The sequence below is a fragment of the Leptonychotes weddellii genome, chromosome 5, assembly GCF_054177405.1.
Source record: "Leptonychotes weddellii isolate Sample4059 chromosome 5, ASM5417740v2, whole genome shotgun sequence".
Classification (NCBI taxonomy): domain Eukaryota; kingdom Metazoa; phylum Chordata; class Mammalia; order Carnivora; family Phocidae; genus Leptonychotes; species Leptonychotes weddellii.
In genome coordinates, this window is record NC_138373.1 from 102,374,638 (window position 1) to 102,397,913 (window position 23,276).

Genomic DNA, 23,276 nt, shown 5'->3' on the forward strand with positions numbered 1-23,276 from the left:
TGTCAAATAAATAAATAAAATCTTAAAAAAAAAAAAAAAGAAAGAAACCCTTAGTTTAGTAGGTCACAACCTTGAGTAAAATAAGAATCACCTAGGAAGTTTGTTTTATTTTTTTCAAGTTTGATATTAATTTTATTCTATTTTCTGTATAACTTTAAGTACATAAAGGTTTATTTCCACAGGCCTCAAGAAATGGGTAGAAGTCACAGGACAATCTCTCTTCCCACCAAAAATGTTGCATATTTTGGTAAGTGTCCTAGGGAGAAAAACTGTAATTTATATTAGCAATGCTGTGCAAGATTCTTTTTTTTTTTTTTTTAAGATTTTATTTATTTGACAGAGAGAGAGAAAGAGATAGAGCACAAGCAGGGGGAGCGGCAGGCAGAGGGAGAGGGAGAAGCAGGCTCCCTGCTGAGCAAGGAGCCTGACATGGGGCTGGATCCCAGGACCCTGTGATCATGATCTGAGCCGAACAGACAGATGCTTAACCGACTGAGCCACCCAGGCGCCCTGCTGTGCAAGATTCTTATATAAGACATAAAACCAGGTTGCGGGACGCCTGGGTGGCTCAGTTGGTTAAGCGACTGCCTTCGGCTCAGGTCATGATCCTGGAGTCCCGGGATCGAGTCCCACATCGGGCTCCCTGCTCAGCGGGGGGTCTGCTTCTCCCTCTGACCCTCTTCCCTCTCGTGCTCTCTGTCTCTCATTCTCTTTCTCTCAAATAAATAAATAAAATCTTTAAAAAAAAAAAAAAAACCAGGTTGCAATGGAGATTTTAGTCCTCTGTTCAGGTGCCTGGACAGAAACCAAAAGCAGTTGAGCATGACAGGGCAAAGGAGGCAGTGAAGATGGAGGATAGGCATGGAAGGAGGAAAGAATTCCAGATTCCTTGGAATGGTGTATTTTCTTTCTCTTTTTCTTTTTTTTCCTTGTTTAAGTCATCTCTGTAGGAAGGTGCTGGGCAGGGATCCCAGAGAAAGAAAAGGTCCAAGCCTCCTTTAACTGGCCTGGATGCCGGGCACTGCCACAGCAGCTAATACAGGAGAACCTCCTCTCTCAGGTTCAGGCACACCGAGGATGGAATGCAAAATAAAAGGAATGCTTATAAGTAAACAATTTTCCTTGGAATGCTAGTTGGCCAAGCTTCAGCCTTTGGTCCAGTGCAACCCCTGCCTCACTTGTCAACAGCGAAAAGAGTCTGGTTAGAAGCACCAGCTAGAATCACACCAGCCTCTGCTACCTTCATGCTCATTGCTAGAAAAAGATTAACTCGTGTGAATATTCTGATCTGCTGATTCCTGGGGACTGCCTGATTCTTCCCCAAACACTGGTTGTTGGTCAGATAACCTCCAGAGGCTGAAAGCTAAAACACACCAGTCTGGCATACAGGTCCTTAAGAATGGACTGGTGGTGGAGCTGATAGGGAAAAGCTGCACCTTCCAGGGGAAGATCAGCTGACCTGCTGTCCCGCCCTAACTTTTAGCCTGAGGTATATTTTAGTGAGGGCAGGTAGCTGTGCTTCTCAAAGCAGAGAAGCAGTTTAAGAGCAGAAAGGTAGAGGAAATCTAAAAAAGAACCGCCTTGATACAGATTTATCCTATGGTATGAAGAAGGCAAAGAACCCAGTGGCACTTTGCTTATCCAGCAATTTTTGTCAATGTGGTGACCAACTTCTGCCCATTTCAAAGGGTCTTGAACTTCTCAGGGACTGGGAATTCATTAAAGTCACCACCTTCTGTAGGAATGAGGACCTTCATCTCAGATTTGGCTCTGGCTGTCTCAACCCAGGGAATTCTTGCTCAGGTAAACGTGGCAACCCTCTGCTTTATTGATGGAAATGGTTGACCCTTTACCCATGACCTGAACTTTGACATCCCTACTATTGATTATCTCCACAATGCCCACCACGTCATTGAACACCAGACCAAGTTTCTGACAGTTACCTACTACAATGGAGTTAATTTTGCCCTTGATTTGCAATGACATATTGATACACTTGTATATGTAAGCCACCTGTTTCAGCTCTGTGTCATCCATCACCAGGGTGGAAACATTGTCTTGATTTTCCACTCTCCAGGGAAGTTTGTTTTAAATACTGATTTCCAGGTCCCATCCCACAATTCTAACTCATTAGGTCTGGAGTAGGGCCTGGGAAGACCACATTTTAACAAGAACCTTGAAGTGATTCTAGTGTCAGTGGTTACCCCATCACAGGTTGGAAAACACTGAAATAAAAGGACTTAAGACCCATGTGTATTCCAAGAAAAATAGAAAAACAGAAGCATAAAAGATTTTTATATTGCTTACTTTCAAATATTGCCATTCAAGAGGCGCCTGGCTGGCTCAGTGGGTTGAGCATCTGACTCCTGATTTCAGCTCAGGCCATGATCTCAGGGTTGTGAGATGGAGCCCTGCATCAGGCTCTGTGCTCAACGGAGAGTCTGCTTAAAGATTCCCTCCCTCTATCCCTCCCTCCACTCTCCCTTCCTCCCTCTCTCTCACAAATAAATAAAATCTTTAAAAACCAAAACCAAAACCAAAACCAAAACCAACACAAAAAAAGCTTGGCTGCTCAGCAGGCACAAAATTACTCTGTAGACTTATGACTCATGATAATAAAACTGTGTTCTTTTTATTCTTTTTTTTCTCTAGCTTGATTTGTTGCTGAATTTGAAGTGCTGCTTGAGAAAAGTATACAGAATTTTTAAACGGTATCTGAGCAGAAATTCCAATTTATTTTTACCTACCGCATATGAGGGCAACTAAATTTGAGATGTCAAAAGTTAAAGCAGGAAGCCAACGAACTTGGGCTCTAATCTTTAATCTGCAACTAATTAGCAGTATCATCTGCTAAGAAGTCATCTCTCAGGGCCTCAATTCCCTCTTGTGTAAAATGAAGAGGTTAACATAGCCTCGTATTTTTCTAACTGCAGGTCACAATTAGTGAGTTGTGAAATCAATTTTAACGGGTCAGAACCAAGATGTTTGTGCTAAAGAAAAAGAATAGAATGAAACACAAAATGTCAGGCTGCATCACACAGAGTTTAAGTATTCTTTTATAAAGCTTTTGTTTCAGTTATTTGTGTGTGTGTAAACTGGGTAAGAATGTAAAATATTTCTTAATGTGGGATGTGGTTAAAAAAATTATAGTTTGACAAGTGCTGGCAAGGATGTAGAGAAACTGAAACTCTCATATACACTGCTGACGAGAATGTAAAATGATGCAGTTGCTTTGGAAAATAGTTGGCAGCTCCTTAGAGGGTCAAACACATCATTATCATATGATCCTGCCATTCCACTCCTAGAGGGGTACACATACAGAGAGAAGTGAAAAAAGAACACATGTCCACACAAAAAGTTGTACAAGATTGGGTATAATACCATTATTCACAACAGCCCCAAAGTGGAAACATTCTAAATGTTCCTCAACTGATAAGCAGATAAACAAAATGTGGTTGATCCATATAAAGGTATACTATTTGGCCATGAAAAGGAATGAAGTACCCATATATGCTACAACATGGATGAACCTTGAAAAACTTAAGCCAAGTAAAAGAAACCAGTCACCAAGATCATATATCGTATGATTCCATTTATATGAAATGTCTAGAATGGGCATACCTATAGAAACAGAAAGTAGATCGTGGGGCGCCTGGGTGGCTCAGATGGTTGAGCGTCTGCCTTCGGCTCAGGTCATGATCCCAGCGTCCTGGGATCGAGTCCCGCATCGGGCTCCCTGCTCCTTGGGAGCCTGCTTCTCCCTCTGCCTCTCTCTCTCTCTCTGTCTCTCATGAATAAATAAATAAAATCTTAAAAAAAAAAAAAAGAAAGTAGATCGTGGTTGCCTAGCCCTGGCAGGGGGGTTGAAGGGGACCGGACTGACTGCTAAAGGGTATGGGGTTTTTCCGGGAGGTGATGAAAGCGTCGTAAAATTGACTGTGGTGACGGCTGCACAACTCTGCGAATATACCACTGAACTGCACGCTTTAAATAGGTAAATTGTATGGTATACGAGTATTTCAATAAAACTGTTATTTTAAAAATTATAGTTTGAAAGTCACTAGACTAGATGATCGATGATCACTGAGGAACCTGAGAATTCTCAGTGTGCCCCCACCCAGGGCTCACATCACCTATCTTCATATCCTGGTTATTTGGAGCCAGAGCAGTGCCATGAGGATACCAGCTGATTCCAGTGCTGAGTCCAGGGCTAACCAGATGCACGGCCACCTCTCTGTGCTACACTTTCCTTCTGTGTAAAATGAGGATGCCACACCTAAGCTACAGGGTGGTTCTAAAAATAAATACAAAACAGTGCCTGGCACATTGCTTGAGGTCAGAACCGAATCTTGTCGGTCTTTTTGGATGCCCCCGTGTCTAAGACACTGAATAAACATTATTCTAAAGGTTTAGTTAACAGATTACATATTTGGGTTTAGCTTAGTTTATATGTCATATTGTCTTAACAAGGCCTATGTCATAAGGCTTTGATTAAAATAATTCATAAACAACATAGTCTTCAGCCGTTTGACTTTTTTTAGTGCAAAATTTACTCTAGTATTATATAATGTAGGTAGTAATACTAGTTGAAAAGAAATTAGTAGTCTCTTTAAAGCATTGAAATTTTTATTTCATAATTATTAGGAAAATTACCTATCCCTCTTAAATGTTTTAGACACGTGAGCAATTAGTTTTTATAGCTTTTGCCCAAAAGTCAAATTAAGCATGAATCACTTTTTTAGTATAAATGTAACTAAATTGCAAAAAGGAAAAGTCCAGATATAAATGTGGGGCCTTCATAAGGTTCTTGAGCAATTTAAAAATTTTCAATCTTTGATTAAGTCAGTGGTTTTCAAAAAGTGTTTCAGCAGCCAAGGTGGAACTCCCAAGCATCCCTCACATCTCCCCACACCACCACCCTCTTTCACCCTCCTCCTTTCCTTTGGGGAACCTCTCCTTCACAGTTCTCAACAAGCACTCCAAATTGGGGCTGCCCATTTGTTCATTGCCTAGCTTCCTTGTCAGAGTGATTGGTCAAGTGATGGGCCTGCTTATCATAAACAACTACATGGACACATACAATATAAGAAACCAAAGTCTCTGCCTGCTCTTGTATACTCCTTCCCCCAAGACCATTTGACTTGCCAAAGGTAATCTCTGTCACACTTTGGAATATAAACTTTCGGATATCGCCTACACGTGATAATAATAGCAAATGCACAGCACAATAAGTCAGTCACTGTCCTAAGCATTCTACATATTTTTTTTATTCTCACAAATCATGAGATACATAGTGATGCCTATTTTACAAATGAGGAAACTGTGAGGCACAGAGGTGTTAACACCAACATATAAACACATACATTTAAAAAAAATTACAGGGGCGCTAGGTGGCTCAGTTGGTTACGTGTCTGCCTTCAGCTCAGGTGATGGTCCCAGGGTCCTGGGATCGAATCCCACATCGGGCTCCCTGCTCAGTGGGAAGTCTGCTTGTCCCTCTGCCTGCCACTTCCCCTGCTTATATGTTCTCTGTCTCGCTCACCCTCTCGCTCTCAAATAAATAAAATCTTTAAAAAAAATTACAGTAATTTTATGTTAATGTGCTATTCAGCAATTATTTATTTCCTGTTGGACATCTTTCCACACACAAGAGGAGGACATATAGGAAAGGACACATAGGGGCGCCTGGGTGGCTCAGTCAGTTAAGCATCTGCCTTCGGCTCAGGTCATGATCCCAGGGTCCTGGGATCGAGTCCCACATCGGGATCCCTGCTCAGCGGGGAGTCTGCTTCTCCCTCTCCTGCTCCCTCTGCTTGTGGTCTCTCTTTCTCTCTCTGTCAAATAAATAATAAAATCTTAAAAAAAAAAAAAGGAAATGACATGTAGATGGAGGAGGACATATAGATCTACCTCAGCCTTTCAGTACCAAATACTATTTCACTCTGCAATAGTCTATAACTTATTTAACCTGGCCCCGTCAATGAATATGTAGGTTGCTGGGTTCTTCATAATTAAGAACAAGACTGTAATGAACATCTTTCTACTATTGCCTACTTGGAGGTGTGTGCATCTATGGTGTAAATTCCTGGAAGCAGCATTTCTAGTTTAAAAGGCCTATGCATTAAAAATTTTAAAATACACTCCCAAATTTTCCTCCAAAAAAGTTGCATCAATTTATATTTATTTTTTGCATCAATTTATATTTGAACCATTAGCTACATGAGAAAGACTATTTTCCACATCCTTGTGAATACTGAGCATGATTAATCCTTTTTATTTTTTCCAGTCTCCTAGATGTGTGAAAAATGGTACATTATTGTTTTAGTTTTCATTCCTTTAATCATGGGGAAGGTTGAACATATTTTCAAATGTGTGCTGGCCCCTCAATACATTTATTTTTTGAAACTACATTTACTTTTTAAACATCATTTATAAGCTGTTTATTATCTCTACAACTTAATTACTTTTTAAAGTTGCACAAGGACTTTCTTAATATCATGTGTAACTCCTTGTACAATTCAAATTGCCTCTCACAGCAGCTGTCCTTTCCTGGTGTCTGATTCCTATCCAGACCTCATTAATATTCTTTCCAAACAGAAATGTTGCTTGACTATACAGATGAGATCGTTTCTGTAGAATTCCCTTCTGTAGGGGACCCACCTCTTGACTGCTCATTAATATTCCCACCAGAGCACAGTCCTGTGAGAAGCCTGACTGACACTGACAATCCAAGCATTAAGATCACTGTTGGGGTTGTGCTTCACCTGCTACCCTTAACTAGCCAATCTAATGCTTCTCAGTTGTGCAGGGGTGGGGGGTGGGTGGAGGGGGTGGTGAGGGAGGGATTGGGGAGGGTGGTCTGAATATCTGGATCATCTCTGGAATCTGAATCTCTCATGTGGAGTCCAAACACTTCTAATTTTTCTTAAAAGAGTCCCCTATGATTCCAACGTAAAAACAGCTTTGGGAGTTTAGATTTGGTTTAACCCCAGAGTTACTGGGCCTCAGCAGGGCGGCAGACATTGGCCCTAATCACCCACCATCTAGATGGACTGTGTCAGAATCAGGTAAAAAAGCTAGGCCACTTTAGCATAAGCCTGGGATCGGTTATTGGGCACGGTCATACGCAAGGTAATTCATTCCATTTGATTTTACTCCCTTAGTCCTTATGATACCATGAAACAAATATTATTCTCATCTCACAGAGAAAGAAACTGAGGCTCAGAAAGGTTAAATAATTCTCACAAGATCAAAAAACTAGTTAGTCTGACAAATGCCAATGTCCATGCTCTAATGACTTACTACAAAACACATGTTCCTGGTATCTGGGGGTGGTCTGGGCCAGTCTCATCCTAAGTGTCTTGAAACTAGACAGGCTAGTTCAAATGCCCCAGCCTGTCCCACATCTAAGCCCACTCTGTCCCTGGTTCCTTTCTGCACAAGTCGACATCTTCAGTCTACCACTTACTTATTGGGTAACACTAGGAAAATTACTCTAAGCCTTAGTCCCATCATCTCTGAAAATGTTCCTTTAGCTCAGTGCTAAAATAAGTGCTTAATAAAGTGACAGTGGTAGTGGTAATAAAAATAGGGAACATTGGGACACCTGGCTGCCTTCAGCTTAGGTCATGATCCCGGGTCCTAGAATCGAGTCCTGCATCAGGCTTCTTGCTCAGTGGGGAGCCAGCTTCTCCCTCTGCCTGCCACTCCCCCTGCCTGTGTTCTCTCTCTCTCTGACAAAAAAAAAAAAAAAAAAAAATCCTAAAAAAATAAGCAAACATTTACTGAACACTTACCATGTGTATCAGATACTATTCTAATTGTTTTGCATATATTTATTTTATTTTATTTATTTATTTGACAGAGAGAGACACAGCAAGAGAGGGAACACAAGCAGAGGGAGTGGGAGAGGGAGAAGCAGGCTCCCCGCAGAGCAGTGAGCCCAACATGGGGCTCGATCCCAGGACCCTGGGATCATGACCTGAGCCGAAGGCAGACACCTAACGACTGAACCACTCAGGCGCCCCCATATATAAGTTTCTTAAGTTCCTCACAGTCACACACTTGGAATATTATTGTCCCACTTTACAGATGAAGAAACTGAGGCCCAGAAAGGTCAAATAAATGTTAACGTATTCATTTTTTAGGAGGCTGGGATGAAAATAAAATGACCTCTAGCACAGAGAATAAACCAGAAATGTCATTCTAGTGTACACTGTATTTCAGGGTCAACTTATTTTTGTTAAATCAGCAATAAGAAAAGAGGATCTCTAATGTCATCTCAGAGAAACTGGCAATGACCACCAGGAACACCAGAACTTCTTAAAACCCTGACACCATTTCTCTGTACCCAAAAGTCTAAATCTCTAATCTCTCTCTTTCACTGTGTAAGGGCCACATTTTAGGTGTTCTCAATATCTCTGTGAAACTCTACATAGAAAATGATCTATAACTATTAACGTCCTACATGGCTTCTATTACATTGTTCATCAGCTTGAATATCTTATCTTCTCGCATTTTTGAAACCCAAATTAGCTTTTTACATAATTGTGGTAACCTTCACATATCTTATCTAGACAGGTAAAAGAGTAACCTCCAATTACAGCCTTTAAAAACGGACTTTGGTCTAAAATTTTTAGGTCACAAAGAACCACCCAAGAACCTTCCTAATCTTTTTTTTTCTTCTTTTTTTTAAAATTTTTTTAAAAAGATTTTATTTATTTATTTGACAGAGAGAGACATAGCAAGAGAGGGAACACAAGCAGGGAGAGTGGGAGAGGGAGAAGCAGGCTTCCCGCGGAGCAGGGAGCCCGATATGGGGCTCAATCACAGAACCCTGGGATCACGACCTGAGCCGAAGGCAGATGCTTAACAACTGAGTCATCCAGGCACCCCCTTTTTTTTTTCTTTAAATTAAAAATTACCCAATATACTCCAAGTTTGATTCTACCTCTCTCTCAAATCTAATTTGTTATTTATTTGCTTGGTTCTTCTTCCTCCTCTCCCTGCCTAGTTGATAATTAACTTATAGTACGGGCAAATATAATCCAGTGGATTGAGTTTTTTTCAGTATTCACACATAGTAAGGAAAATCTTTATCAGTAAGTAGAAAAACAGATAATTGTGTCAGTAACTTCAAATTTAAAGTGAAAAGTAGAGAAAGGCATAGTTAATTGGAAAAAGAATGTGGAAATTTATAGTCGACTAAGACTATTACAGAAAGCATAGGTTTACTCTGAATAGCCTGTTTCTCCCTCAACCTTTGCACCATTCCATGCTTTAACATCAGTGCCTGGTACAGTGTAGAGGCTCAATAAAAATCTGTCATATGAATAAAAAACAGTATTATGTTAGTTCTCAGTTGCCACATCTCAGCAAAGGCCGACCTACATAACTGAATGTCATGTCTAAAAACCACATGCTCACAAGTCTTACCAATTACATGCTTAATTAACACAAAGTAGTTAAAGAGTCTTCTTTATAACGTCAAAGCAGAATAAATATGTACACTTATTTTAAGAAGGCTGCTTCCGTTAAGGATATAACCTCCTTATACCAGTCCTTTGTCCTTAATAATTAATCAAGTTTTCTCCAAATACAGGGCTTCTTAGTTTCATGCCTGGCCATTTCCAGGAAGGGCGTGGCTTCCATTCTTCTTATCTGAAATTTTAGATGATGTGTTTTTTTTTTCAGGACTTGCTCAATCTGAAAAGCTAGTTCAGATCAATTTAACCAATCCCTTCAAGCACGAGGAGAATTAAAACGGGTTTACTGAAAAGTGACTCTTCTCTAGGCAAGTTCTCTCATCTCTCCTTTCTGTACAAATCTGTGAGAAGCTAACCCAGAACAATGCTTTAATCAAGGACAAGCATAGCTGAGGCTGGTCAGAGACTTACAAACCACAGAGCCACAGAAGTGATAAAATTTTGCTATTTATCTCAATCAATGCTATGCAGCTTATTTCTTAGAGACTGGTCACAAACATATTAATGTTAGTGTTTTAAATACACTTTAATATTTACCTTCTAAAAATTACATCAAATGATGATGCTGTTTTAAAAAGTTTTTGAGAGGTATTTATTGAGTAGTGGTCTTTTAGTTGGCATGGGAAAGTCAATCAACTTCTTTGGGTCTCTGTTTCTTCAACTCAGAAACATATTCATAAGGGATGGCTGTGAGGATTACCAGTTTTTTGTTGTTTTGTTTTATTTTTTAGAGAGGGAGAGAGAGAATCTTAAGCAGACTCCATGCCCAGTGCAGGGCCCGATGATGCAGAGCTCAGTCTCACAATCTTGAGATCATGACCTGAGCCGAAATCAAGAGTTGGACACTTAACCCACTGAGCCACACAGGCACCCTGGGATGGTTATGAAGATTAAATGAGAGAATAAAAGTAAAGTACTTTGAAAACTATAAGATGCCATAAAAACTATTGTAATTTTTAATAAAATTTCAAGGCAGTTTCAAGAAAAAATAGAATTAAAAAAAAAATAGAATTAAAGAATAAGTCTACCCGGGGTGCCTGGGTGGCTCAGTCAATTAAGTGTCTGCCTTCAGCTCAGGTCACGATCTCAGGGTCCTGGGTTCGAGCCCCGAGTCAGGCTCTGTGTTCAGCAGGGAGTCTGCTTTTCCCTCTCTCTCTGCTTCCCCCTCCCCCCACTTGTGCTCTCTCTCTCAAATAAATAGATATTTAAAAAAAAAAGTCTACCCAATGAAGAGAAATTGGAAGAAATTAGAACTGATGATTTCAATTGTCTGGTTCAACTAGATGTTAACAAGAAACCCCTTGTCTGCAGCTGTTGCTAAAAATCTTCCAAATCAATAGGCATGTAGTAAGTATAATGAACATAATTTCACCTTTCCTTGAGGATTCTAGGTAGCTTTCTTGTTTTTCTTCTAGAAAAGAAAAGCAAAAGAAAACTTTTTGTTGCTTGAGGATTCTAGGTAGCTTTCTTGTTTTTCTTCTAGAAAAGAAAAGCAAAAGAAAACTTTTTGTTGCTTGAGGATTCTAGTTGGTTGGATTCTAGTTTTGCCATAAGTTGTCTAGTCAGGTGGATTCCAATTTTGCTTGCTTTTAAAAATGCAGTGAGAGCTAAAGGACTAGTATTGGGCAGCAGTAACAACCCTGGAAATAGATGCTGACAGTGGTAGTAAAATAGTGGCTTTGATCCTGGGATCACCTTGGAAAACCTGCACTCAGATAGAACTGAATCCTGGTGGGGCACCTGGGTGGCTGTCTGCCTTCGGCTCAAGGTCATGGTCCCAGGGTCCTGGGATCAAGCCCCGCATCGGGCTCCCTGCTTGGCGAGCCTGCTTCTCCCTCTGCCTGCTGCTCCCCCTGCTGTGCTCTCTCTCAAATTAATAAATAAAATCTTAAAAAAACAAAAACAAAAACTGAATCCTGGTGAGCCCAGCCTCCCTTGTCCTGCTCCCTTCAGAAATCCTCAGAGGCTGCTACCCGTTTTGAACCCTGATGGAACTACCTCAGCTGTTGTCTATTAAACAACAACAACAAAACCTTTGGATTGCAAACCAAAACAAGACTTGTTAAAATGAGAAGTCTATCTTCAAAGGCTTATTCATGCATTCAACAAATACTTATTGAGGACTTACCATGTGTCAAGCAGTGCTCTGTTTGCTAAAGGTATAATGTTAAAAGTGACAGACAAGGTCTCTGCTCTCATGAAGCTTCCATTCTACTGGGGAAACAGGACAATTAAATACTGTGATTAGTGCAGTGAAGGAAATAGAAAAAGAGTAACTGGAGTGGTGGTAGGAAAAGGCGCAGATGCTTTAGATAGCGGTCTGGGGAAGGCCTCTTTGGAAGAATGACATTTGAGCTGAAACCTGAATAATGCAGAGGACATAGGCAGCCAGTCAGGTGAAGAGAAGAGATGTGGGAGTTTTCAGGGTGGAAGAAATAGCAAATGCAAAGGCCCTGAGGCAGGAATAATATGGCTAGGAGGTGAATGAAAAGTATGAGATGATGACAGAGCTGAGTGGCAGCCAGATTAAATAAGGATTTATAACCAGTGGTAAAAAATCTTAATTTTATTCTAAGTGTGAGGCAAATCCAAACATTTTTATATAATAGTGCTTACAAGAAGAGATATATTTCATATACTTTATGATATTTAATTGCCTATTATATGTATAATGGTTACCAAATAAAAAGGAAAGGCAGAATTCTCAAACTTAGAAGACTTATAATCTTTTAAGGAAGCAATAATTCATAAATAGTGACAGTATTGAGGTAAAAAAATGAAATAAAAATAAAGTGCTACGTGAAGACTGGGGAGGGAGCCACTGATTAAAATAGAAGAAATTAGAAAAGGCTTTATTTTTTATTTTTTTATTTTTATTATTTTTTAAAGATTTTATTTATTTATTTGAGAGAGAGAGATATTTCCAGAGAGGGAACACAAGCAGGGGGAGAGGGAGAAGCAGGCTTCCAGCTGAGCAGGGAGCCCAATGAGGGGCTCGATCCCAGGACCCTGGGATCATGACCTGAGCCCAAGGCAGACGCCCAAGGACTGAGCCACCCAGGCGCCCCAAGGCTTTATTTTTTTAAAAGGAGCATTTTATTTGAACTCCTAAGGAAAAGGATTTAAGCAGGAGTGGGAGGAGGGAGAGGAGCCTGAGGCTGTGGGAACTGCATGAGCAAAGGCACAGAGGCAGGAAGGGACAGGGTGGGTCCAGGAAACTGTGAATCACCGTGTGGCTACAATGCCAGATGGGTGGATGGTGATGTGGGAGATAAGCCTGGAAAAATAGGCTGTCAGGGTGTGGAAGTGGGGGTCTTGAATGGCATCCAGAGAAATTTAGATTTAATTTACTTGGGCTTTGCTTCCCCTTAAGCGTGTAAATGAATCTCCTGAGGTACTTGTTAATACTGCAGATTCCCAGGCCCCATTCTCTCAAATATATTGATGTGTAAGTCTAGTGGGACCTGGAAACCTACCTCTTTAACCAATACCCCAGGAGATTCTAAAACAGGTAATCAAGGGAACCATACTTTGAAAACCGGTATTCTATTATTTTTATGACAACTCTGGACTAAAAGGGAGAAACTGAAACCAATTCTAAGGACTTTAGCAAAAAAAGGGGGGTATGAATTAGAACAATGACAAAGAGCCATTATCACGGTTGGGGTAGAATCAACCAAACATGGCGATTGATTAAATGTGGGAAAAGAGAAGGACTGGGGTGGCTAAGTGGCTCAGTAACTTAAGGTCTGCCTTCAGCTCAGGTCATGATCTCAGGGTCCTGGGATTGAGTCCCACATTGGGCTCCCTGCTCCGCAGGGAGTCTGCTTCTCCCTCTCCCTCTGCTACTCCCCCTTGCTCGTGCACACACACTCTCTCTTTCTCTCTCTCAAAAAAATAAATCTTAAAAAAAAAAAAAGAAAAGAGAAGGAATGAAGCATTCAAGACAACTTCAAGCTTTATCCTTATGGAACGAGGTGGACACAAGTGTCTGGTACATAGGGAATATCTACATGGTCTGCCAAGTGGTTGGAAATATGGACCTGGAGCTCAGAAGATATGACTGCTTTGGTACTCCTAAGTAAATTCAAGACAAATTAAAAAATTTATTATAAAAAGTAAAAATCATAAAAATTAGTAGGTAATCAAAGTGAATAATTAACCCATCTTCAGATGGCAAAAGGCTTCACAACATAAAAGCAACAAAAGAAATCCCAAAGAAAAAGATCTATAGATAAATAATAATTTACCATATATAAAATTAAAAGGCACATAACTAGTTAAACATTTGACCACAGGGCAAATAATTAATATTCTTAAAATGAAGAGCTGGGCACCTGGGTGGCTCGGTTAAATGTCTGCCTTCAGCTCAAGTCATGGAATCAAGCCCTGTGCCAGGCTCCCTGCTCCGCGGGTAGTCTGTTTCTCCCTCTTCTTCTGCCCCTCCCATTCCTGCTCATCCTCTCTCTCTTGCTCTCACCCTCTCTCTCAAATAAATAAATAAAATCTTTAAAAAAATTTAAAATGGCTCAGTTGGTTAAGCGACTGCCTTCGGCTCAGGTCATGATCCTGGAGTCCCGGGATCGAGTCCCACATTGGGCTCCCTGCTCAGCGGGGAGTCTGCTTCTCCCTCTCCCGCTCCCCCCTCTTGTGCTCTCTCACTCTCTCTCAAATAAATAAATAAAATCTTTAAAAAAAAAAATTTTAAATGAAGAGCTTATACAAATGACTAAGAAAAAACCCCACTAAGTATAGCTCCTGTACAGAATAGTGGAAGTTGTTAAGTAACTTGGCTTGGCAACTTAAACCTCTTGTCATAAAATGAGATTTGTTGTACACCCATTAGAGATGATGGGGCTTTGTGGCATAGATTAGCAGGGCTTTTATGATTTATGTAACTAGGCTGCCAAGTGTCAATCTATGGGAGTGCCTGAAAAATGCCAGTCTTTCCAACTTCTACATTAAAGTGCCTCTAGGTTCCATTAAGCCTTGCTCCCCCTATGAAAATCGCCTTCACTGCATCCAGTCTTTCTCCCTGGGCTCTATATATCTAAACTGGGTGAAGGGTTAGGTATGGGACAAAAAATAACTTCACAATGTCTAGAGAGCGGTGGCTTGTAAAGCATCCTTTCAGCACAGAGGTTGTATGGTCTTTGGGATCAATAACCTAACCCATCCATTTTACAGAAAAGGCTCAAGAGAGGATGAATGACTTGCCCAAGATCACCTCAGTGGTTGGTTCCCAACACCAGGTTGGGAATCCTGACTTTCAGGTCAACACCCTTTCCATTTGCCAGTGCTGCTCCAACAATCACAAGCTCTGGCTTCTCACACCAACAGGAATTTAAAATGCCACAATTTCAACTTGTGTACACTTTCTACTTCATCACTCCACTCATTCGATTTGGCCTAATAAAAATCTGTACTCCCTCCCCCAAAGCCCCAAATAAATGAAAGAACCCCAAACAAAAAGCAACATAATTAAAATTTTAAGACCCCAAAATGGGAATGGATTAACCAAAAGACAACAATGCACAGAAGAAACTGAAATGGAAATGAACATATGAAAAATGTTTGCTCTCACTAGTAATAAAATACAAATTAAATCACTTTTGCTTAACAAATTAATAAATATTAAAAAATAAGATCCAATATTAAAAAATAAGATGGGCCCTCACAATCACTGCAGGTGAGAATGTTAATTTAATCAGTCTGATCTTTACAAAAAGCAATTTGACAGCAGGTTTAGTGTTTTTTAATTTTTATTCCCTATGACCTGGTAATTCAGCTTCTGGGAATCTAACCTAAGGAAACAGTGAGTGATTTTTTTTTTTTTTAAGATTTTATTTATTTATTTGAGAGAGAGACAGCAAGAGAGGGAACACAAGCAGGGGGAGTGGGAGAGGGAGAAGCAGGCTTCCCACCCAGCAGGGAGCCCGATGCGGGGCTCGATCCCAGGACCCTGGGATCATGACCTGAGCCGAAGGCAGACGCTTAATAACTGAGCCACCCAGGTGCCCCAATAGTGAGTGATTTGTACAAAGATTTATGCATTAATTTATTCTCAATTTTTTCGCTTGTTAATAATGTTGTAACAATCATAATACGCAAGTACAGAGTTAAATTATGCGTATCAATACAATAGGATATTGAACATCCATTATAATTGTTTTCAAATAATTTTGATACCATGGAAAATTATGACATAATGTAAAGTGAAAAAGCATATACAAAACTATATCTACTGTAATAGGACGAGCCCAATTACCTGTGTGTGTGTGTGTGTGTATCAAAGGGGAAAAAAAGAGACTGAAAGGAAATATACCAAATAGTTCTCTCTGGAACAGATTATGGAATATTTTGCCTTCTTTATAATACATTTTTCCTCAAGTTTTCATAATAAGCATATGTAATTCTTATCTTCTAAATGGGTATGCATATTTGTATATGTGAAAATAAAACAAGAATTATATATATAATATACAAAGAGGTTTAAAAAATAATCTGCAAATCACTCACATGGAGATGTTAGTTGAAGCCATGGAAATAGATCAGACTGCACAGGGAGAGAGTATAATAAGAACAGGATGCTGGACCATGGCAAACATCCACACTTGAGGGGCAAAAAGACTGTGAGTCAGTGAAGAGGCATGAGAGGAAGTGTTAGCTTAGAAGATGGACAACCAGGTAAAGTCATGCCAAGAAAGCCAAATAAAAGAAATAACCAAAAAAGATGCTCACTTGGTCAAATGTTGCCAAGTGGTTAGGAGGAGGGCAGTGACAGGGCCATTACAGGGAAATCACTGGGTACAATGCAAGGGCAGACAGGTTTCCTATCTAGTGCTGGAGGTGGAAACCAAATCTGAAAATTACCTATTCGGTGAGACTGACTATGAGGAAAAGAAATCCTGGGCCATTTGCTTAAATTTCAGTTTATGGGGAAAAAAAGATTGTGGAAATCTAAAACCAAGTAAAAGTATATCAGGATTACTAATCTATGGGTAATGAACCAAAAATTGGCAAGAAAAAACATGTTTGAAGGATTGTAAAGTTTTCCATATAGTAAGCTCTGTTATAGGATAAATAAGAGAAAAATAGCCCCATGCTTGTCATCAGAAATACAAAAAGTAAATCTTTATAAAAGGGTGGGGGGCACCTAGCTGGATCAGTCGGTAGAGCATGTGACTCTTGATCTCAGGGTCGTGAGTTTGAGCCCCATGTTCAGTGGAAAGATTACTTAAAAATAAAATCTTTTAAAAAAAAAGAACAAAAAGTTGCATCTTTTCCCCCTTAAAGATGGAAGTTCTTAGTTTCATTGTAGCATTATGAAGAAATTCTTTAAAAGCAAATAAAATGAATGTAGTATATCATGGTACCTTATTAACTTTTCATGACTGTGCATGTGAAGTCTCTAGAAACATTTTCAAGTATAAAGAAATCATTTGACGTGCTAAATAATGGATTGCTTGTTGGGTCAAATCTTGTCCTTTTATAAAAAGAGATCTGCATTTGCACAATAATTTGACTGAGTCTCAAGGACTTTGCAGTTAGCCACACAATAAACATAGCAGTATGTTCCTAGGAAGAGTATCGTTTACCATAGAATCTCAATTCCACAATCATTAAGTAAGAAACTACTCAATTTACAACCACTCATTTGTTACTAAAGAACCTTGAGAGTCTGTTTTAAGTAATTTAACATCACCTGGAGATTACTGTACACAATCCAAAATAAAGTACTTTAACTTCCTATCACAAAACACACAGTGAAAGACCATAGTAACCTTAAGAAAAAGACAAGTCTTTTCTTATGGAAATTCCTGACAAGTCACAAATTTTCCTATCTGCAGAAAGAGTACAATTCCAATCCAAATAAAAGTCACCTATTTCTGAGAGTATGGAATTAAGAATGCCTGAAAACTAGTTTCGTTATCAACATAAACAGTGATAAATTCTCCCAATTTGTGGTTAGGTGGCCTTTTATGGCAAAGATGTCTAATGATCTCCTATACTCTCAACCTTCTTTTGTGTCTGGGTGTATATGTCTTTGAAGAACCTTTCTGGTACAGAAGCCCTAAGTCAATTACAGATGATTGTCAAAAAATATCAGGGGGAAGTCACAAACTTGAAACCCTAAGAAGAACAATCATTAAAATTGTACTTGAAAACATTTTAAGGAAACAACATAATCATTTTAAATACCCAAAATACATGCAAATACTGACTGCCTTTCCAAAAATTCCCAGTGAAGACCACTTTCCTAAGGTGTAAACAGAAAGAAAAGAGGTAAGTAATGTCAAAGAAATGTGTTCATCAAGTACCATGGCTCAAATTACCAAATGAGACAACCACCATCTGTTTTATTAACTCAGAATCTCCATTTAAAAAATGAAAACGGGTGCCTGGGTGGCTTAGTTGGTTGAGCGTCCGACTCTTGGTCTCAGCCCAGGTCTTGATCTCAGGGTCATGAATTCGAGACTGGCAATGGGCTCCATGCTGTGCACGGAGCCTATGTATAAACAAACAAACAAATAAGAAAAATGAAAAACAATCACATAGAAGGGACTGTGTCATGTTCATCCTCTGTATACTAGATCACTGGCACACAGTAGGCAATTAATAAAAACCTACAGTTACATGAAGAGTGCTTAAGACTACTACAGACTTCAGGGGCGCCTGGGTGGCTCAGTCATTAAGCATCTGCCTTCGGCTCAGGTCATGATCCCAGAGTCCTGCGAGGAGTCCCGCATCAGGCTCCCTGCTCTGCGGGAAGCCTGCTTCTCCCTCTCCCACTTCCCCTGCTTGTGCTCCCTCTCTCGCTGTGTCTCTGTCAAATAAATAAATAAAATCTTTTAAAAAATTTTTAAAAAGACTACCATAGACTTCAGATCATCAAAACTGCAAAGAATCTTCAAATACTTCTGACCCCTTCCTCCACTCATTTATCCATCCTGTCCCCCCTTCAAAAAAGAGAGACATTTTGAAGGCACCTTAGCAAGAAAAAGTGTCCTCTGTCATCAAGACGTGCTGTTAAAGAACTGTTTTCACTTTTAAAGCTTTCTCTTCTTAGAATTATTAGAAAGTTGAAAGTTGGCCCACCTTTAACCAGAGTCCGGAACAAAACTTGAATGTACCAAGTTAAACAAAGTTGCACAAACAAGCAATTTTACAAAATGGCATTGTTTTCCTAATGTTGCCAATACACTATTCTATTCCCAGAAACTCTACAGTTCAGGGACTACATGATAACAACTTTGAGGCCCAATACAGAACAGTGAAAAACAGCTCCACCAACTATTTACTGAACTGACACAGAATTAGGGACAGGTCCTTATCCCATCTTCAAAAAGACCATACCATTGGCAAAACACCCCGTAAGGAATATGAGCGATACAAATATATGAAGAAAATAATTCACTATTACTCAAAATTTTTTGTTATTGTTATTTTGTTTTGTTTTTAAGGAAAAGTAGAAGAAAAGTCCCCCCCCCTTTTTTTTTAAGTAGGTTCCATGCCCAATGTGGGGCCCAAACCGGACCCTGAAATCAAGACAGCAGAGTCTGTCTCAACCGACTGAACCACCCAGGCACCCCAAAGAGGGACATTTTTTAATTTTATTTTAAAGATTTTATTTATTTATTTGAGACAGAGAGAATGAGAGAGAGAGAGAGAGCACATGAGAGGGGGGAGGGTCAGAGGGAGAAGCAGGCTCCCTGCCAAGCAGGGAGCCCGATGTGGGACTCAATCCTGGGACTCCAGGACCATGACCTGAGCTGAAGGCAGTCGCTTAACCAACTGAGCCACCCAGGCGCCCCCGGACATTTTTTTTAAACTGCATTTTCTATGCTTCTACAGTTCTCTGGGCTGATGTCTAGTACACACTGATCTCACCAAACCTGTAAGTTGTAGCTGCTGATTCTGCTTAACCCATTTGATTTTAAATAAGTTTTTTTAGAGTAGGGATATTCGGAACTTTGAATCCACAAAAGGACTGACAAAACAAGAGGCACTCAATAAATGTTTTGTCCAGAAAATGAAATAAGTTCCTAAAGTAATTACCTAATACCATGTTATGTACTGTTCTGTCAATGCAAAACAAGGAAATAAATGTGCGCGCAAACCTTTTTTTTTTTAACCTTCTTTCCTGCTAAATCTGTAACTTTTTGAAGGTCTACCTAAGACACAATCATCCTTCATCCAGGCTATAACTCCACAGAAACTTAGAAAATGCTTGTTGAGGATCATCTTTTGTATCTACATCAGACCTCAGAAGAAAGTGTTATTTCATGATTCCTAAAATATTTATCATTGTGAATAGTATTAGTAACCATGCGGATAAAAAGTATTCTGTTTAACCACTTAAATCAACAGCAAAAGAAAGAATACTTAATGTAAAAGGCCTCTCCTCTAAAGGGGTATTGTCTTAAGACTGATAACTCCCTAAGTACCTTCGACAACTCGACAAGCCAAGTCAGTAGAACCATCTGGATTAGGCAGACTTTGGAAAGCTGGAATTAGGTGAAAGACAATAGTAGTTCAAATATCTCTTACCAGGATCAGCTAAACTCCTTGTTGTAAGCACCAGTAAGGAGGCAAGGAAGGACGCCAGATGGTTGGCTCCTAGCACCTACAACTTCAAGCTTAGTAGGTGTAGCCACGGGTGTACAGTTACCTTATATTAACACCTACGTATGCTGGTGACAGGTGCCAGTGATATATACACTATAGCGGTTCGAGGATGACACACCCAGCTGCAAGGACTGCTATATTCTCAAAATGCCTCAAAGGGCTGTAGTGTCTTAGAGTTCAGTTGGCAGAACGGATGGGGGTAAAAATCGAAGAGGGAGGGAATAGCTTTAAATGAAGATGGGAAAAGAGCAGTTGAATATCAGAATATTTCCCTAGGAGACTATTCTGAATTTTTACGAACTGCCGCCTTCCTCCACCGCACCAAAAATGTATATAGTTAGAAAGGAGTGTTTCCGATGGAAGAGGTGGTCCCTATCAGCTCCCGCCCTCAGGCAGCAAAGGTTCGGCCCTACATAATTAGTCCCAAGCCCAGCGCAGTACCCAGAAGTGAGGAAAGAGCAGAGGATCAGCAGTTCCTCTACTCTCTCTCTCGGGGGCGGTGGGGGCGGTGGGGGCGGTGGGGGGGTGGGGGAGGGGGGGTTCACGCTCCTTGTGCTCCCCCTGCCCCAGAAGTCGCTGGAGAAAGAGATTGTGGAGGGAAGCCGGGGTCTCGCGCACTCTCCGGCTGTGGAGGATATGGAGAGAGAAGGCGCTTACCTGGCTAAAATCGGTCTTTCCTCCGTGCTGCTACCAGCCCTGCGGCGGGTCCTAGGCGCTCTACCTCGCGCACCTGTCCCGACCCAGCTGCAACACCTACAGCTCCTGCGGCCCCGCCCCGGTCCGGCTCAGAGCCCCGCCCCGCCCCGCCCCCCGCTGCGGGGGCGCGCACGCCGGTCTCCCGTTTGGCCTCTGGGAGGGCGTGCGCGCCGCCGGGGGCGTGTCCTGCGTTCTCGGCTGTTCGTGTTGCTCCGCCGCGCGCAGCGTTTGGCGTCGTGAGAGGCGTGGCTGCTTTTCCAAGGGCTGCCTCTCACGTCCCGCGCTTCTTTGTGCGGGAGCCACGCTCCTTTAATGAAACCCTGAGCTTCGTTCTTCTTTACTTTGGCCTTAACTCTGACCCAGAGTTTCAGCAGTTTGACTTAGGAACGACTGGGCGGTTTGACCTCGGTTCAACTGTGGGTCAGTCCCCAACCAGGTTCCTGGTGCTTTCGGGGTAAGTTTGTGCAGAGAGGGTGTTTTAGAGGAGGCCGTGTGGTGCAGTGGAAAGAGCTACAAATGAATCCTGACTGTACTGCTTGACGTTCATCAGGTCGCTTCACCTCACGAGGGCTGTGTTTTGTAAAAACGAAGTGGTTGGACAGGGCAGATCTAGTTCTACAACAGCTCTAACCGTTATTATTCCTACACTTGGAATTGGAGCTGTGTGAGAGATTAAGTCAAGAGGCCTACCGGTTGGCCGCCCTGTCCCCAAATTCTTGCCCCAGTTCCGTGAGGCAGCATGAGTACCCTCTGATAGTGTCCTTACTTTTCCGGCACCGCAAATGTAGTAAGGTTTCAGATAAGTTTTCTGAAGGTTTTTGGAATTCATGTAGCTTGGTAAGTACTCCCAAGGGGCTTGTGGTACTAAATGCCTACACTTACACTTCCTGAAGCAGTTAAGGAAAAAATATATATTTTTAATTATTGATTTGACAGAGAGAGAGAAACAGCAAGAGAGGGAACACAAGCAGGGGGAGTGGGAGAGGGAGAAGCAGGCTTCCCGCGGAGCATAGAGCCCGATGAGGGGCTCGATCTCAGGACCCAGGGATGATAACCTGAGCCGAAGGCAGACGCTTAACGACTGAGCCACCCAGGCGCCCCAAGGAAAATACTTAATAGAGAAATTTCCAACAGCAGATGGATACACCAATCCTTTCCCTTCTTCCTTCAAATACCCAGCCTAAACTGATTTCTGCATAGGTACCAGGCATCAAGACTAGCAAAACTGGCAGGAAGCATAGGAATGTAAAAGAATATCAATATAGGATGGTACTCCAGAAAATGCCTTCCCTTGCATGCTTAGTTCCCTCAATAGATGTCACACACACTCAATTTGTAAAAAATCAAGCCAATAATGGCCCTTATTCTCCACCAAGAAGGCTAAGAAGCCTAACCTGGGTCAGAGTTTTAGACCTACATTTGAATCTTGACACAGCCATTTACCAACTAGGCAAATTACTCCAAAATTCTCCCTTAGTGTCCTTTTGAAAATAGAGCTAGAAGTACCTCACAGCTGACTTTTACCAGTTTGCAAGGCTGATTGCTAAATTGGGGGGATTTTATGAGCCAGTTGTTAAACATAACCACTGTTAAAAATCAAAATTATATAACTTTACAATTAAATATGTTAAAATCAGATAATAAATACTCAAAACTCACCACTTTTTTTTTTTTTAAGATTTTATTTATTTATTTGACAGAGACATAACGAGAGAGGGAACACAAGCAGGGGGAGTGGGAGAGGAAGAAGCGGGCTTCCCACTGAGCAGGGACCCCAATGCGGGTCTCAATCCCAGGCCCCTGGGATCACAACCTGAGCTGAAGGCAGACGCTTAACGACTGAGCCACCCGGGAGCCCCTCATCACTTTTTTTAAACTTAGTTTTACTAAGAACTCTGCCCCTGAGGTTGTGTATTTTATCTGTATGATGGGAATACATGCATCTCTTCCCAACTCAGGTCAGAGAGGTCATTATTTGTAGTTTGAAATTGGCTGCAATAGGATATTTACACGTGGAAGTTGGCAAATGCTACAAATAAGGGTTTGGTTTATTGTTTTGTTGATTTTCCTAGCCCAAGTATCTGCAACTTTTTCTGTAAACAAATAGGCTTTCTAGTACATATGGTCTTTGTCACAACTACTCAACTGTTAACATTTAAAATGGGTGTGGCCACGTTCCAGTAAAGCTTTATTTACAAAGCAGTCAGTAGGCTGGTAGAGAAAATGTTGATAATGCAGAATTAAAGTTAACAGTGTATCACATTCCTGGCCTTGACATTGTGAACAGCACAAAAAATTGAAGTATTCTTTCAGTATTCAAAAACTGTTATCCAATTCAGCAAAGAAGTTGCTAATGTCATTGATAAATGAGTGAAGTTTGGACATACCTTTTCGCTGTTTTACTTTTTTTTGTCAGAGAGAGAGACACACACAGAGCACAAGCAGGGGGAGAGGCAGGCAGAGGGA

The 23,276-nt window shown here is 40.9% G+C and overlaps 2 protein-coding genes across 4 annotated transcripts in view; one reads left to right on the top strand and one right to left on the bottom strand.

Moving 5' to 3' along the window:
• The window catches only part of LIMA1 (LIM domain and actin binding 1), a 91,839-nt gene extending 70,939 nt beyond the window's left edge, over nucleotides 1-20,900 (bottom strand). For both annotated transcript variants that reach the window (XM_081821658.1, XM_081821657.1), the window contains exon 1: nucleotides 20,772-20,900. The gene's annotated coding sequence lies outside the window, so the exon portion shown is untranslated. The remainder of the gene's footprint in view (nucleotides 1-20,771) is intronic.
• Nucleotides 20,901-21,074: 174 nt separating this feature from the next.
• Nucleotides 21,075-23,276, top strand: part of LARP4 (La ribonucleoprotein 4) — a 207,018-nt gene continuing 204,816 nt past the window's right edge. For both annotated transcript variants that reach the window (XM_081821661.1, XM_081821664.1), the window contains exon 1: nucleotides 21,075-21,264. The gene's annotated coding sequence lies outside the window, so the exon portion shown is untranslated. The remainder of the gene's footprint in view (nucleotides 21,265-23,276) is intronic.